The 18,261-nt window shown below is 43.6% G+C and overlaps 1 protein-coding gene and 1 long non-coding RNA gene across 4 annotated transcripts in view; one reads left to right on the top strand and one right to left on the bottom strand.

The window, feature by feature from the left end:
- The window catches only part of LOC127682552 (uncharacterized), a 31,021-nt gene extending 16,316 nt beyond the window's left edge, over window positions 1-14,705 (top strand). For both annotated transcript variants that reach the window (XR_007977389.1, XR_007977388.1), the window contains exons 3-4: window positions 12,637-12,703; window positions 13,659-14,705. This is a non-coding gene — a long non-coding RNA (uncharacterized LOC127682552). The remainder of the gene's footprint in view (window positions 1-12,636; window positions 12,704-13,658) is intronic.
- Ak5 (adenylate kinase 5) overlaps window positions 1-18,261 on the bottom strand; it is a 201,232-nt gene that overhangs the window by 122,118 nt on the left and 60,853 nt on the right. The window lies entirely within an intron of this gene.

Below are 18,261 nucleotides of genomic sequence, written 5' to 3'. Positions count from 1 at the left end.
CACACACACACACACACACACACACACACACACAAACGCACACATAAATATTATTTATGTTAAAAATATGGATAAATATTTCACATAAGACAAATTAAAACAGAAGTAAACACTGCATTTCCACCTTTTTGATATTACCTTGAAAGCTGCACATCCCACAGGCAGTGCCTACTTGCCAATGTTAAGAAGACAGAAAATAACATAGTATGCATCCGCCAAGACAGATTTGTGGTTGACATTTCTCCTGACAAATGCCTCCATTAAAATAAGTAGCTGTTGGCGTCTTCTGATTCAGTCATTTGAAAAAAAAGAATGAGTAAGTCGCTCTCAGGAAGGGCTGTGGAAGTCCCACACAGAACCACTTTGACTGGAGATGAGACCAGATGATGACCAAGCACGTGAAAAATGAGAACTGATGAGCAGGCACCTGTCAGCCTCCTAAGAGACTCAATGGTGCCATTGCCCATCATGAGGTACTCAACAAACATAACTATTATTTATTAACACATCAAACATAGTTTGAATAGACTCATTTCAATGTGTTTGGGAGCATGGGATGTAGGTTCCTTCCTGGAGCCTTTGCTTCAGTGACACTGAGCACAAAACGAGTTATTAGTTACAGTTATTAGTTACACTAATAACTACAATGTACTCAGTTAGACAATAATGGGATATGAGTGCCATATTGGATAATTCTCAAATTATTTAATCTTGAAACTACATTCCATCATCCTTCTTCTCTAAGTGCTTCTGTTTAGTGAGGTTGGGGACCGCAGAGGTCTCCAGCCCTGGCCTTTGTATCCCGGAGTTACCCCTGACCTCTCCCACCCCCATTGATGGCATAAGCAGCAATCTGTTCTTGAAGCCTTTCTCTGGGCTGCAAGTTCTTCCAGTGTGAGAGAGAGTCAAGTAGTTTTATGGCAACCTAGACATGAGCAGGTGAGGCGGTACACGCCCATCACATCCTCACCTATTGACCCCCCTCGCCCCTCGGAGAGGAAGGGAGAGGGGGGTCAATGGAGGGAGGAAGAGAAACATCAACACCACAGCCTCTAAAGTAGCTTCTGAGAGAGACTTTTTTTTTAACACCTGGCGACAGGTTTGGTGACACTTCTTTTGAGTTGAGCTATGTTCAGTTTTCTCAGTTCATTTCATAGGAATCACATAAACAACCTTCCTAGAATACAGTAATAGCTCTCTCATCAGAAATCCAATAGAGCGAAAGAATCATCATGTGAAAGGCCACAGCACATGTGGTTGCCATGGTGCTAGCACTACTTCTGGCAGGTACTGGGACGATACCATCTGCACGAGCAGAATGAGCAGAGGGGGCTGCTCTGAGCCCCCTCTTTGTCTGAGCCAGGTGCCCTGACACAAGCTCTAATTGCCCTTCCTCAACCTGTTCAGACTTCCTCTGAGGTAAGCTTCAAGGGAGGAGTTTTCAACTAAGAAGGCCAAGGCCCCAGAGGCTTCAGTAACCTGTGCAGGGGGAGGGGATGGCAAACGCCTTCCACCTCAATCTTTCTACCTTTACTCTCTGAGGTTCCAGTGACCTGCTACTTTGCCCTTCGACAGCTGATGCTATATTACATTTGAGTGTGGTATTTTCTTTCTTAGATTCCTCATTATGTCCCCCAAACCAGAATGTGATTAGGGTATTAGTGTAAAACCATGTTTCCCTAAATAGATATTCTACAAAGCACCTACTATGTGATGTACCAAGCACTATCCCAGAAATTTAGAAAGAATGGGGAAATCAACTAAAATATTTTCCTTCTTGGAGCTTTTCTTCAGTGACACTGAACAATAGTTCTGAAATATCCATTGTTTGAAGAATTACAAGTTACTCTATGAAAACAGATTAAAAACAAAATCAAACTGATATGAAATTTAGGACATACAACTTGAACCAAGAGACGTGAGAAACACAAGTAGGCTTACACCAGTTCAGCAGTGAGAACGTGGCTTAGTGGGTCTGAACATGACTGTGATGTGGTTCATGAACGGAGTAAGTATATGCTTTCTGGGAATTGACTGGCTCCAAGCAAGACTCTGAAAAATAAAGTCCTGAAGAAGACTGCAGAAAGATAAGGATGTTGGCTGTGGTGTTAATAGACCCAATGTTAATAGCAAAGAGATAGAACTATAAATAAGCACAATTACTGTAGAAGCCAGTGCGTCACTGCCAAGCATGGGACCAGATCACCTGTCCCACCAGGGTGACATACCAGAGCAACAAGGTAATTTGAGACAATTGATGATTCTTATGTTTTCTTCTCTTTCAATGTAAAGCTTCACCATAATTTCAGGGGCTATTTTGATTGGCCTATTCAAATCATTTAAGAAATTAGTCACTTGATATACTGATATCAAGTTTGAGTATTTCATGGATTCTGATTAAAGGATGAAATGGATAATTGGAGGTAAACTACAGTCACCCAAGCCTAATTATGTGACCAAAAGAATTTCACTTTCTCTAGTCTTCAGAGGTAGATGGAGCTTAGAAGGAAACAGCACACATCCAATTGTAAGGGATCACACCCCACACTAGTCATCCAGTTGTAAGGGGTCACACCTCATGCTAGTCAACTAGTTGTAAGGGATCACACCCAACACTAGTCATCCAGTTGTAAGGGGTCATACCTCATGCTAGTCATCCAGTTGTAAAGAATCATACCATCTTTTGGACCTCACCCAGATTAACTTGTTATGAAAATATGAATTCTAATGACTTGATAGGAAAACTAAAAGAGAAAATTGTCAGTGTTTATTCAGTGATGATGCTGTCTGTATTTAAAGTTTTAGCCTGGAGTTTTGGAGTAGAGGAGACATGATCTCACAATGCACAGCATGCTTGACATTTTCAGATTAAATTTTCAGGCAGGAAACAAAAGTCCATTATTTTTGTTTTTTCTCCTTGTTCCTAAATTTGACAGCAATTGTGGAAATTGTTTTGAAGCCACACTCTGGTATTTTCTGAGAAATCTCTCATGGTGGTCAACACCTTCAAATAACTTGTGAATTGGTAACTGTTAGAGGTCTGGTCATGAGGAAAAACATGAATTTTTTTGAGCTCTGTCTTTAAAACATTAGCAAAAGGGCTTATTCAACCCACATGAATGAAGTTTAAACAACTCCTGATCACACTGAGAATGTGTTCATGCCGTCCCACTCATTAATTACACATCAATTCAACACGTAATTTATAGCTTTCACTATGCCGTTCCATTGCACTGGCTACACCAGTGAGCAGGAAACTGCACACGGCAGCCTGTACCCCGCCACCAGTAGAGTCTACTCAGGCTCCTTTCCTATGGATGCCTTCCTAAATCCAGAGTTGTTTTTGTTATTTTACCTAGGAGCTCTAGAGCCAAAGGTCAATATTTCCATTAATTTTTTCATCAGATCTAGGAGCCTCAAAATTAATGTGTGAATCCTTCAGGTGGTTTTACATTGTGGTAAATTAAATGTCTGAATTAAGGAGGAGAGAGAATCCATGATAAATTAGAATGATTAATATCCAACTTTAAAAGTGTTTCCCATTTCTTTCTTGGCTATTTAATTTTCCTTTCTGTTTACTTATTCCCACTTTGTGTGTGCTGTGTGTGCATACACACACACACATATACACTCACACTCATGCATATACACACTCCCACTCTCCACCTTATGTCTTGAGACAGGTTTCTTATTGAACCTGGGGCTCATTAATTTGTTGTGAAAATGGCTGCCCTGTAAGCCTTGGGGATTGTTCTGTGGCCTCCCCAGTGATGTTTTTCTTTTTCTTTTTTATTTCATTAACTAATTTATTTATTCACTTGACATCCCAATTGCTGCCCCCCTCCTCCTGGTCTCCCCTTCACACATCCCTTCCCCCACTGAGAAGAAACCTTCTCCTCTGAGAAGAAAGAGCCCCCCCCCCAGAGTATCTACCCATCTTGTCACATTAAGTCACTACAGAACTAGGTGAATCCTCTCCCACTGAGGCCAGATAGGCAGTTTAGTCAGGGGAATGAGATCCACAGGCAGGCAACAAATGAATAAGCCCCTACTCTAGCTGTTGGGGGAACCTCATGAAGAGCAAGCTGCACTTCTGCACATGTGCAGGGAGCCTAGGTCCAACCCAGGTATGCTCTTTGGTTGGTTTCAGTCTCTGGGAGCCTCCAAGGGTCCAGGTTAGTTGACTCTGTTGGTCGTCTTGTGGAGTTCCTATCCCCTTCAGGTCCCTCAATACTTATCCAACTTCTCCATAAAACTCCCCAAGGTCTAATGTTTAGCTGTGGGTCTCTAACCCTGAGCAACAGTAGTAAAACCTGCATGGTACTGGTATAGAAGCAGACAGGTTGATCAATGGAATCAAATAGAAGACCCAGAAATAAACCACACACCTAAGAACACTTGATTTTTGACAAAGAAGCCAAAACTATACAATGGAAAAAGAAAGTATCTTCAACAAATGGCTCTGGTCTAACTGGATTTCTACATGTAGAAGAATAGATCCATATTCAACACTCTGCACAAAACTCTGGTCAAAATGGATCAAAGACCTCAACATAAAACCAGATATGCTAAATCTAATAGAAGAGAAATGAGGAATAGCCTTGAACACAGTGGAACAGGAGACAACTTCCTGAACAGAACACTAACAGCTTAGGCACTAAGATCAACAATTAATAAATGTGATCTCGTGAAACTGAAAAGCTTCTGTAAGGCAAAGGACACTGTCAACAGGACAAAAAGGCAGCTTACAGAATGGGAAAAGATCTTCACCAACCCTACATGTGACATAGGGTTAATATCCAAAACATATAAAGAACTCAAGAAGTTAAATACCAACAACCCAATAAACCAATTTAAAAAATGGGGACACAGAGATAAACAGAGTATTCTCAACAGAGAAACCTGAATGACTGAGATGCACTTAAAGCAATGTTCAGTGTCCTTAGTCATTAGGTAAATGCAAATTGAAATGACCCTGAGATTCCATCGTATGCCCATTAGAATGGCTAAGATCAAAAACTCAACTGACAACATGGCAAGGATGTGGAGCCAATGCTTTTTGATGTGCATTTTGGAGATCCAAATTCAGGTCTTCATGCTTACACAGCAAACACTTTTCCACTGTTGCCATCTCCCCCATGCTCACTTCTGTTAGTGAGTACAATTCTCCATCATGGAACTTCAGGCTCTTGGTTGCTTCTTACCATGCGTAGAGGAACCTCATCCTGGTGTTCTCGGTTCACCCGATCAATGATGCTGTCATGGATGTGACAGGGGCAACTCATGCCATCTCAGAGATCTTCACTCTTCCATCACAACAAGGGCAGATCCCTCAAGGCCACTCATTAGTTTCTTCTCCCCCACATCATACATGGGCTTCTGGAGATATGGCTGCATAGACACCCACCTCCAAGGGCTCAGGTTTAAGTGGGGGGCATCATCCTTCTTTAGATTATGCCTAAGAAACATCTGAAGACCTGCTGGATGAGGGTCATGGTGGCTGATGAAGAAGCCAACCAGGGAGAAGACAGTAGTAGATGTCCTGAATGGCAAAGGCAGGCTTAGTAGGCAGAAGCTCCACCAGGGTGAGCGACACTCAGAGTAGGTTAGGTGGGTTTATAGTGCAGATAAGGGGTTTCCTGAGAAAGGGCAGCAGGCTGCACACTCCCTGCTACCATGGCCATTTTAGTAGGAACACCAGGCACATAGAAAGCCCCAGGAATAAGTCCCTTGTGTGGCTGAGTAAGGGAAGGAGCGGAGCTTTGTAAGGCAGCTGCAACCCTTGCTACAGTGTGCCAGTTCTTCCCTACTCCTTCCAGAATTAAATTTCTTATTTTGTGATATTAATGGATACTTTGAAATAACCTAAAATAGATACAAGGGATGAAGATTCCATGAACAATAAAGCCAGGCAAAATTCCTAAGGCAGAATACTTATGAAAACCTAATTTGAACTATGTCTCTTGTAACTGGAGGTAAATGAAAAGAAAACTTGTGGCAAACAGTCAACCACCTTACATAACTGGGGGCTCTCCCGCAGGCGAGGCCGACCACCCAACTGAGCAACTGTCTGAATATTTTCATCCTTGTATCTCTGTATGTGCCCTGGAAGGCCTTTCTCTTCAGCATCCTCATTGGTAGCTTCAAAGCACCTCCTGTTGGAGATGCCCAGTTCATAGGTCACTGTTTGAGCAAAGGAACTCTTTAAAACTCTCACTGTGCTTGAGTTTAACCCTTCAGACAGCGTTGGTGCTTCTCCATCACTTCCATCTTGGCTCATATGAATACTGTGTTCTCAGGGTTTTTTTTGACTGTTTTGGAGGTAAGTATAGGTAACAGACACAACAAGTACTTTTTATGATTCTTATTTTTCCTACTTACTTAAAGAATATTTTCTTAACAAGCAGTGAATTACCAAAATATTGTCAGAAAGAGTTCCTAACATAATGAATATTTGATTTTGCCAGCTCCTGAAAACAGAGACCAAAACAAATCCCCACAGGAATAGAAGGAGAAGTGAGATTACGGTTAAGGGACAGAGACTCTAGTTAATGAGGCCACAGAAATCTAGAGAAAACCAGATCCAGACAAAGAAGTAAACACTGAAACACAAAAGACAGTGACTAGTCCAATAGACACGATCAGAGAACTCCATAACACAGTCCTATTATGACTATATTAATATGGAGGATATAATGGAAAGAAAAAATATGAAAAGCTGTAATGAAAAGAGACTTGGTACATCCTCCACCACACCTGGGATACAGGAGCGTTGTGGGAACTCTTTCACAGAACACAGCTGCTCCTCTGTTCACAGTTAGAGCCAGTGGGCTGTCGCTCTCCCACTACAGAGAGGTGGGCCTTGTGTTACAAGCCACCACTCCAGGTCGGGCCTTCCCGATCCACCTGGAATCCTCTGTACTCCCTGTCATTCACACAGTTACTAGCTTCTGACTTCCGGCTCAGACACAGCCTTACTTAGGGAGCAAAGCTGGTCTTCCACAGATGACCTTCCGCCTCAAGCTAACAGTCAGTCCTTCGGTGCCCCCCTCACTGGCCACAGCACATTTATTCCCTAACACTCTAGCTCCCGACGTTCACTCTGTCTGATCTAGCTCCCACCCATGTCTGCTTCACAACCACTCCTCCTCATTCTGAGTTCCACTTTCCCTGCCTTCCTTGGAGGAATTCCAGCCTAGCCCTCCACTCGGTTGGCCTTCTGGGTCATGCATGTGTCCTAACCTGGCCTAGTTTCATGATGTTACATCTATCACATCATCTGTAGTACACACTGTATGAGGATAGCTCATAGCCATACACCATGTTTGAGTTTTGGAGGTGTTTTCCTGAATATCAAACCTGGCCTTGCATATATTATACAAATGCTCTACCGATGAGCTACAACTCTGGCCCTTCCACACCTTATTTGTGATTCTAAAAGTCTCTTGACTAGGAAAGTTTGATCGTCAGGCTTGTCAGTGAATAGTTGTTGAACGAAGGGGGCCACTGTGGCCTGGTGAGGGCACCAGGGCAGCACAGGTCCTCAATAGAGCTGAAAGAATAACTCTGGAAAGATGCTCCTGGCTGGGAAGAGGAGTAGAGTCAGGTCCCAAGCCGAGCAGAACAGCACGTTGCCCACAATACACCAAAGGGTGTGGCATCCGAAAGACAGCCGTCCCACACTGCTTGAGTATTTGAACAACTGGTCTCCAGCTGATGGTACTGTGTGGAGAGACTCCGAGGCGTGGCCTTGCTATTGGACCTACAGCACTGAGGGACCAGCTTTGAGATTACTTAGCCTTATACTTTTTCTAGTTGGCTTTCTGCTTTGTGTTTGTGGTTAAGATAAGATCCCTCAACTTCCTGTTCCTGCCACCTTGCCTGCTTCTCACTGCTGTGCTTCCTGACCATGATAGGCTCTTACCCCATGGGAGCTGTCATGGTTTAAATATGTTTGGCCCAGGGAGTGGCACTATTTGAGGTGTGGCCTTGTTGGAGTAGGTGTGTCACCATGGCTGTGGGAAATAAGACCCTCATCCTAGCTGCCTGTAGAACTAACTCTCAGCTCTGCGTGCACCATGCCTGCTTGGATGCTGCTGTGCTCCCACCTTGATGACACTGGGTGTAATCTCTGAACCTGTAAGCCAGCCCCAATTAAATGTTGTCCTTATAAGAGTTGCCTTTGGGCTGGAGAGATGGCTCAGCAGTTAAGAGCACTGACAGCTCTTCCAGAGGTCCTGAGTTCAATTCCCAGCAACCACATGGTGACTCACAACCATCTGTAATGGGATCTGATGCTGTCTTCTGGTGTGTCTGAAGATAGCTACAGTGTACTCATATACATTAAATAATTAAATAATCTATCAAATGTTTATAAGAGTTGCCTTTTGCCTTGGTCATGGTGTCTGTTCATAGCAGTAAAACCCTAAGACAGGAGTCATGAGCCCAAACAAACCTTTTCTTCCATAAGTTGCTTTTAGACACAGTGTTTTATCAGAGCAGTAGAAAAGTAACCAGCAGCCTGACTTACAGCCCAGCCTGGCTGGCTCGCCACAGCCTGACTTACAGCCCAGCCTGGCTGGCTCGCATGAGATGAGAAGTTCAGCACAGAGAAACAAAGACACGAATGAGGCCTGTTTATGTGTTCTTAGAGTAAGCAATTTTATAAATCACCTTCATTATTTCACAACGGTTACCTAGTAACAATACTTGCATAACAAACTTCCAAAGCAATATAGCAACAGAATAATTTTTCTCATTGATTCTTCTTTAGAAAAACCCAAGTGTAGAGATTGCAGGGGAAAGATGCATAAAAACCAATGCCCGGAGAAAGCGGGTCCCAGTCTACCAGCTTCTGAGTCTAGCTGCCGCTGCCCCTGAGAACAAACAAGAACAGACAGGTGCTTCTCTGCTGGAGAAGCTGTCAGGATTCACTGCTGTCAGCTATCATGGACAAGTGGATTCCTGTGCTTAATTCATAAAATGCAGAAATGGTGAGAGCTGCCTCGCTGAGGCACAGTGGAAGATAGTGAGCTGCCATGACACATTTTGATCAGTATCAGGACACACTAAGAGCTCACAGCTGATGGCTGCTGTTTGTAACAGCACTTCCTGGTCATAATAGTGTTTTGTGTTTTCTTGACTGCTAAACATTTTATCTGCTGTGCCTTCTTTGGGGGAGAGACACTTAACTTACATGCACTCTCTCTCTAAATTTATTAACCAGCTCCAATGTTTTTCTCATAAATGTTTCCAATAAGACTTATAAAATGTATGTGCCTCTCTCTATGTGTGTTTGAAAGAGAGGAGGAGGGAGATGGACAAGGGAAAGGGGAGGGGGAGGAAGAAGAAGAGGAAGGGCAGGGGGAGGGAGAGAGCAGGGGAGGGGAGGAGAGTTGGAAAGAGGGAGAGAGGCTGGCCAATTAATACAGAGGCTGGATGACTTACTTACTTTTCTGAATGAAATACCATGACCCAAAGCAACTTAAGGAAGAAAGAATTTATTTTGGCCTATGGTTCCGGAGAGATAAAGTCCATCACCTGGGAAAAGCAGGCATGACTGCAGGGGTCCAGAGGGACTGATCACATGTCGGTCAATGCAAGGCAGCAAAGGAAGAGACAGCCTGGTTTCTCAGTCAGTCCACCACAGACACTCACTGCTGCTCAGTTCTGAGACTCAGATCCCCACGCTTGGGTGGCAGGAGCTTTACCAACCGAGCTGTCTACCCAGGCTTAGTGTAACATTTGAAAGTAAATCTAGACTTAACTCTCAAAGTCTGGAATGTTTGTTCAGATGATGGTCAAAGTTTTTGTCTTTATTACACTATCATCTTGAGGCCAAACCAGGTGTGTGTGTGTGTGTGTGTGTGTGTGTTTCACATCAGGAATTGTGTAGCTTAAAAAGAAGTTTATATAAAGCCATTTGCCTGACATGACATGTGTTTATTAACTCCTTATTAATCCATTTTACTATAAAAAGAATTTCAAAGGTGAATTGTTGTCAAAGTCAGTTCCATAGGAATAGCATAAGCCTTAAGGAAACATTGTTACAGTGACGTTGTCAACAGTGCTTAGGGTTTAGACTTGGAATTCTATCAGTATAAATCTTTCCTATGTGTCCCTGAAATATTGCCTTTTAAAAAAGATTTTATACTTGTCTGTGTGTGTGTGTGTGTGTGTGTGAGTCTGTGAGTATGTATGAGAGTGTGTGTGTGAGAGTGTATGTGTGTGTATGAGTGTGTGTGTCTGTGTGAGTGTGTGTGTCTGTGTGTGTGTATCTGTGTATAGGTATGTGTGAGCACTTGAGGAAGGCAGAAGAGGAGGACACTGGCCCCCTGGAGCTGGAGTTATAACCTCTGTGAACCACCAACATGGCAGTGCGCGCTATGGAATAATCCCGCCAGTCCCTTGACTATTCCAAACCATTTGCTTCATAGTTCTACTAATGCCTTCCCTTGCACATATGGTAACTGAAAAACATCAGCAAGGCTACTGGACTCGATTTTCCTAGTGTCTGTGTCAATAAAATCAACAGAAGAGTGATTTATTCTGAAAGCTGCTCCTTCCATCACCTGTGCAGCCCAACACACTGAGAATGCTGAACTCAATCCCAGCGTCCCTCTCACCAGGAGCCAGCAACAGGGTGGCACTGACTTCCAGCTTCATTGTCTGAGAGGAGGCAGCCTCACTGAGTCACTTGGCTTGCTCTCTGCCGATGAAGTGTGAAGAAGCTGGCAGTGTGTGAGCCTCAGGAAGGGAGGAGGACGTCAGGACACGTGCTTCTTGCCGAGATCGAACGGCGCGAGCTATAAATACAGTCTCTGCTTGCTCGTCTCATGCTGTTGCTGTTTAGAAATACACATAATTTACACACCGGGATTGTGGCTCTTGCTCTGCTGTGTGTAATGGCAACATTGTGCACAAATGGCTTCACTGTCCAGGGCTTTTGATTTACTTTTTAATGTAAAGGATGAAGAAATGAAAGTGAAGTCTTACTTAACTGTTCAGAGCACGCAATATCGGATTCACCCTTCGATTCTGTTCTGGCCCTCTTAAAATCACGCTTATGAGCACCTGTGTAGGCTGGTCCATGGAAAGGGGTCGCTGAGCAACAGAGAGACGGGGCCTCCAGAAGCAGCAATGACTCTTTCCTGCGGTAGCACTCTCTAACCAGACGGCCACTCACCCACACACACCTGTAGGCTTTGACAAATTCTCATTGTCCACACAGCAATACCCCTTAAAGTCCTGAGGTTTTAGTATACTACATTTAAAAATAGTTTGCGCCACTGAAATACAGTTTGAAGAGATGCGTTAGTTTCTTGTTGCAACGATAAAATGTATAATAGAAAGGGATTTAAGAAAAGGCTCACGGCTTGAGAGGAATCACTGGTGATGGCATCCTGGTGGCAAAGGGGAGATGGAATTGTGTTGTAGGAATTTTCCTCTCCAATTTCGTCAGTACAGAGAGGGTGATTGGACGGAGGAAGTAGGGGGCGGAGCTAGGGGTTGTGGAGGAGGCGCACGGGTGTAGGAGGAGAAGGAATGTCGGCAGACGTTAAGTTATCAAAAGGTTAGAAATTTGGGAGAAAACTTTTACCTCTATTAATTGGCTCTGTTATTACTTTATTGACCTCTTGTAATTGTGTTTATAATATACATAAATCTAATTGGCTAACTAATTAAGCATTAAGAGTAGTGCTTTACCAGATAATTGGGTGGTGAGACGTGGGACGTTACATGGTAGGGAGAGGAACTCGGGGTCCCCCGCTGGAGAAATGGCTAACAGAGGGACGGCTGAGTGAAATGGCCCAGTGGAGGCCCTATGACCCCGTAGGGCTGGAGAGTTTGTGGGCCAAGAGACCAACAGCTCCAGAGAATCTGCCACGATCCAGAGCCCCCATGGAGAGTTGGCAGAGATTCGTTTTTTTAATAATTCCCGCAGCAGAGTTCCTGGTTCACGAGCACGTGACTGCAACACCTTGCATCCGAGGAGCAGCCAGGAAGCAGACAGTGCATTCGGGCATTAGCTGGCTTCTTCCCCTGTCTCCTTGATTCTGTCCAGGACACCAGCCCATAGGATGATATCACATGCTGGGTGGGTCTTCCCTCCCTAGTTAAACTTCTCTGGAAACACTGTCACAGATGTGCCCAGAACTGTATCTCTTCAGTGATTCTAAACCCAGTCATGTTCAGAATGAAGGGGAGCCCAGGCAGTGGCCGCAGATCTAGACAGTTAACATTGTATTCGACATCTCTTTCAGAGTAACTCCATAGCCTAATTGAGTCACCTTAGAAACTCCTCTCCGATACTCTTCTCAGTTAAGTTCACAAATAGGAACAAGGAGCTCTTTTGTTTCATGACAGTGGATACTTAAACAAGAGAAAACAAGCCACAGTACTGAAAAGAAACAGCAGCTTACACGCTGCAGATCCATCAATCTCCACCTACTGAGAAGCATGACCAAAGTGTCCTCCTAGTAATTTTGGGAGAGTGGGTTTGTTTGAGCAAGATGCCAGCCAGCGGGTCCTTGGCCTGCGTGAGATGAGGCAGCTGCTGAGTCTCCTCACTGTTTGTCGCTTGTAATACTGTTCGTTTGGATTTATTTCTTTATAAGTGGCCTGTTTTCGTTTCAGTTTCATTCTGCCATGACGCCAGTGGAGTGGTGCTATCCACAGGAGGCGGAGCGCCGACAGTTTCGGGGTAAGAGTATCAGTTACTGTTCTGCTGTGATAGATCACCTCACAAAAATCAAGTGAGGGGGAGAGAAGGGTACATTTTGGCTTACAATTCTAGAGGGTATGACGGGGTAAGGTATGGCTGGGTGATCATGGGCTGCCTGGCAGGGAGAACCAGGCTATAAAACCTCAAAGCTCGGCCCCAGTGACAAATTTCCTCTAGGAAGCATCTTAAGGTCCTGTGCCAATTCCAAACAGTGCCACCAGCTGGGGACTGGGTGTTGAAATGCACAAACCCATGGGGGACATTTTACATTAAACTACATCAGTGCACTTGCATTTTGAATCTTATTGATGGTTCCCATGAAACTCAAAGTTCATTAAGAATAATTATTCATTGTCTCAGTCTAAATTCAGTTAAGGCTCCTGTTTACTTTTCTTCAGGGAAGCCGTCTCTGGTGCGATGGGGATCACAGACAGTCTCAGGGGTGAATCTGAAATGTGTAGTAGGGAGATCCTCTAACTGAAAGGGGGGATGCAGGGAAGACGAAGAAAGCAGACACAGAGTTTCCTGGGCTCTGGGGCAGTGCCCAGTGCACAGAGGAGGCTTGTGTTCACGTCATAGCCTCAGGGGACATAAACACCCCACCGCCCCGACATACCCTTATCCAGTAGTATACCTTTGTCAGGAGTGTGTCCTCCATGTTCTGCTTGGTGTTACGTGGTGATGGAGTGTCCCCCCAGCCACAGAGTAAAGCCACTCTCTCTTCCTCTATCTTTCCCTCTCTCTTTCCATTTCCCTCTGCCTCTCTGTGTGTGTGAGAGAAAGAGAAAATGATGTGAGCAAGAGAACAAGAGTGTGTACATGTTGAAAATATCCATTTCAGCGGATCAAGATGTAGCTCAGTTGGTAGAGTCCCTGCCTGACATTCTGACATTCAATAGGCCTTGAGTCCCACATACTACATTTCTTATTGCAGGTGAGCATGCTGTATGGTATAGGTACATGCCTATAATACCCGCACTATGGAAGTGAAGGCAGGAGCATCGTGCAGTGGCTATTCCTGACTGTCAACTTGACTGTATCTGGAATGAACTGCAATCCAGAATTGTAAGGCTCACCTGTGATCCTAATATGGAGGCTCAGAGATACAAGTTTCTGACCTGGATCTTGGCATGGAGATTTTGAAGAATATGAATTCCAGAAGATTAAGACAAGGAGATCGCCAAGTTCTAGGTCATTTGGGATTAAAGGCGAGGTGACACACATGCCTTTGATCTGGGCCACGCCCTCTGCTGGAGACCTACTTAAGGACATTGGAAGAAGGAAGACTCTCTCTCTTTCTTGCCTGCTTGCCTTGTGGGACTGAGCAACTGCTAGATCCTTGGACTTCGATTCACAGCTGCTGCTGACCATTGTTGGAGAGCTGGACTACAGACTATAAGTCATCAACAAACTGCCTAACTATATAGAGACTACCCATATGTTCTGTGACTCTAGAGAACCCTGACTAATACACATCAGAATTCAAGTTCATCTTCCACTTTGTAGCAAGTCTAAGTTTAGCCTGAACGTCATGACACCCCACCTCAAAGAAAAATAAATGAATAAATGAATAAATAAATAAATAAGTAAATTCACTTCAACAATACCAGCAATAGATTGGTTTTCTCCATTATATTCCCACTCTGTAAAACCAAAGCTCCCAACATCATATGATATAATTACTGAAATGAGAGGATGCAGACTCTAGCTAACAACCTGTCCGTGCCCTTAGGGAAGCTGGTGTTGCTGAGTCAGAAATAATCTTGCTTTTAATACCTTTTAGCTCATGTGTTCATTATCTGAAGGACTCCAACGCTGTTCTCTGATATAAATTAAGAGGCTGCTTCATACATTTTACAACTACAGCTTACTTCTTATTCTAAAATTTTGCATTCTCTTATCCCCTCTTATGAAATGTCTACAGGGAAAAGGGCCATAGGATTGCTTCACGATCTAAAGCAGACCGCGGACATTTGCTGATTCTCACACAATTTTAAAAATAAACATTTTAAAATTATATTTTACTTATTTTCTCTCTCTCTCTGGTGTGTGTGTGTGTGTGTGTGTGTATGCACAGCATGGTATGCAGTGGGGGTCAGAGGTCAACTGGGGAGACTAGGTTCTCTCCTTTCATCACTGAAACTGAAACTAGGGTGTGAGTTTAGCAGCCAGTGCCCTTCCTGGCTGAGCCCTCTCACCAATTTTCAGCCATATGAAGAATATCTTGTTCAATGCTGCTGAGTGGTTTGTCTTTCCAGCTTAGTGAAATGCCCAAAGGCACAAAACTTTGGTGCATTTTAGAAAACAATGCAGACATTGTAGTTCACCCTTCAATTTATAGGCACTTAAGTGTTTTTTCTTTAAAAATGAAGCAGTCTTGCACATACATTTTTAGAGTCAGCCCATCATATATATACATATACATCATACATATACATATATATGTATATATATACATATATATATATACATCATATATATACATATATGGAACTAGGCTGGAAGTGTCTCTGTGGTAGAGCTCTTACCCAGCATCCACAGGCAGTGGGTTTGACCACTGACATCACAAAGGCTAAGAAACAAAGTTACAAGGACTTCTTGACCAATGATAATTTAAACAAAAACTAATTTGTTTTTTGTTTAAGCTTTTAAAACTTAGATAATAGCTAGCATTGTATTGAGACTTCAGAAATCTATAAAAGGGAACTTATTATCCAATAGTAACACAGTTCATAAATCCAAGTGCCCCAAATACCATGAGACTCAGCTCACTCTGATAACATCAATAACCAATTTCTCTAATTCTAAATACACCAAATCCTCATGAAAAACATTTCACAAGCCTTGGGAACGCCCAACTTTTAACTCTTTAATCAAACGTAAGGATCAATAAAACCAAGGTGAGAAATTACATCTAACGTTATGGTGAGCGAAGGTCAACACATTGAAGAAAATTCCACAAAAATATGCCATACTTCTGAATTCCTGTCATTTAAATTCACCCTCTCCCCCCTTAGCCTCCCCTCCAAACAAGACTGCATGCCTGGACATATATGCATGCCCGGACATATAATGAAATGATCGCAGAGTTCCTCAGTGTGACAGCAAGGATGTTGACAAGAACCTGATGAGCAGAGGCACACTGTCCACGTGCTTCTGACTACTAGATTTTCTTTTCAGTCCCAGCTCCCAACAGATATACAGTCGATGAAGAAGTAGGGGAAAAAAAGGATCAGTTGATGCTCATTACAATTCAACTACATTATTCAGACACATCTTGTTTCTGTAGATGATATGTCTGTTTAAAACAATCCTGGTTGGGGACACATGGCCCGTAGTCCAATCCTGGGCACCACAAAACAAAGCTGTTGGGTCAACATTTTTAATTCATCAATAGGCACATTTAAAAGGAAAGAATAAGTGACTCTGAAGTTTTAGACCCCTACATTATTAATTTGGGGTTTTGTCAAGAACATCCATTTGGGGAACAACAGCAGTTTCCTCAAAAGAAATAGACTTAAGAGTGAGAGTTTCAGATCCCAGAAAATGAGCACTGGGGAGGGGGAAGGGGAGGGGTGTAGAAGAGAAAGGAAGAGATGCAGAAATCCTGCGGTGATGTCAGTCTGCCAATTGACTCTTTCCACAGTCTGTGGACCCTTTACACACACACACACACACACACACACACACACACACACACACACACATACACACTGTCCTGTACACACATGCCGTATTCCTCATAAGCACAGTGGGGCAGCATGGAGGGTGAGCTCCACTTTACAGGTAAGGTGTGTGGGTTACAGAGAGGGTCATGCAGTCTGCAGGTCACATAGGTGTCCATTACGGGATGCCACTGGCACCTAAGACATGCCGTAAAGCTGTCTGGTGTGTGTGTAAATGTGGTCTCTACATTGCCACGTCACCATGTCACATCCTTTCTCTCGCTGTACCTGCATCGAAAGGTACATGGCTATTAGGATGTTACATGGCATCAGAGCTGAGGTTTCGTATAAGGTTTTGACCTTCAGGGACCTAAGAGAAACACAGGAAGTTTCTCCTCTTGCTTCCTCAGGAGGCAAGCACTTAATCCTTCTGCGCAGAGGGGGAGAAAGTCTGTTCTGTTCATCACAGGGAATCCAATTCCCCAGAATGAAAAAGTACGCGAGGGATTCCTGAACATCCTCCTATTCGGTTCACAGCGTGTTTCATACATGTTTGCCCACAAACTATATACTCTTCACGTACTAGGAACATACTGTGTCATGGGCAAGCACTGTTCTATGAGCTAGAAACAGTCAAGGAAGAAACTGAAAGTCTTTACTCTCATTTTATTTTTTATGTGTGTGGTGCATACATGTATGTGCATGGTTGTATGTGCTGTGCACCTGGAGGACGTCAGATGACCAACATTATTGCTCTCTGCTTTATTCTTTCAAGACAAGGGCTCCTCACTAAACCACATGAAGTTTGCTGTTTTTTAACGAGGCTGGCTGGCCCACCGAGCAGCCAACTCTAGCAATCCTCCTGTCTCTGTCCCACTCCCAGCGCTGGGGTTACATATAATCTCAGCCATACCTAACTTTATATAGGGGTTCTGTGTGTCTGTCTTAGCTATTGTCAACTTGACACAAACCTAGACATTCCTGGGGAGAGGAAATCTCAGTAAGAAAGTGCTCCCTCAGACTGCCCTCTGGACACGTGTGGGCATTTTCTTGATCGCTGATTGATGTGGAAGGGTTTAGGCCCCCTGTGGGCAGTACCATCCCTAGGCTGCTGATCCGAAAGGTAGTTGATCTGAAGTTCTCTTTCTTTGTCTGGTCTCTGTGTGGTTGAGGTATCAGAGTAACTATGGCATCATAGGATGAATTAGGTAGCGTTCCTTCTGTTCTAGTTTATGGGATAGTTTGAGGAGTGTTGGTATTAGCTCTTCTTTGAAGGTCTGGTAGAATTCTTCACTAAAGCCCTGGGCTCTTTTTGGTTGGGAAGTTTTTAATGACTTCTTATATTTCTTTAGGGGATATAGGCCTGTTTAGATAATTTACCTGCTCTTAAATTAACTTTAGTATATGGTATCTGTCTAGAAAATAATTGATTTCATCTAGATTTTCCAGTTTTGTTGAGTATAGGTTTTTGTAGTAGGATCTAATGTTTTTTTTTCTTTTTTTAATTTCCTTAGTTTCTGTTGTTATGCCTCCCTTTTCATTTCTGATTTTGTTAATATGGATACTGTCTCTATGCCCTTTAGTTGTTTGGCTAAGGGTTTATGGGTGTGGGGGTGTGTGGACATCCTCTTGGAGAAGGGGGAGGAGGAATGGGATGAGGAAATGTTGGAGGTCAGAATGGGAGGGTGATAACAACTGAACTGAAAAAAAGATTAAAGGAGAGAGAGAGAGAGAGAGAGAGAGAGAGAGAGGAGCTGTGCAGTCTGAGAAGGCAGACCAGAGCAGCATTTCCCTGTGGTTTCCACTTCAAGTGCCCACCTTGCCTTCCCTCTACAATGGCTGTGACCTGAAGGACAGAATAGACCTTTTCTT

This window comes from Apodemus sylvaticus, chromosome 4 (assembly GCF_947179515.1).
Source record: "Apodemus sylvaticus chromosome 4, mApoSyl1.1, whole genome shotgun sequence".
NCBI lineage: Eukaryota > Metazoa > Chordata > Mammalia > Rodentia > Muridae > Apodemus > Apodemus sylvaticus.
Note: the sequence above shows the minus strand (reverse complement) of the source record. Positions and strands in the feature narration are given on the sequence as shown.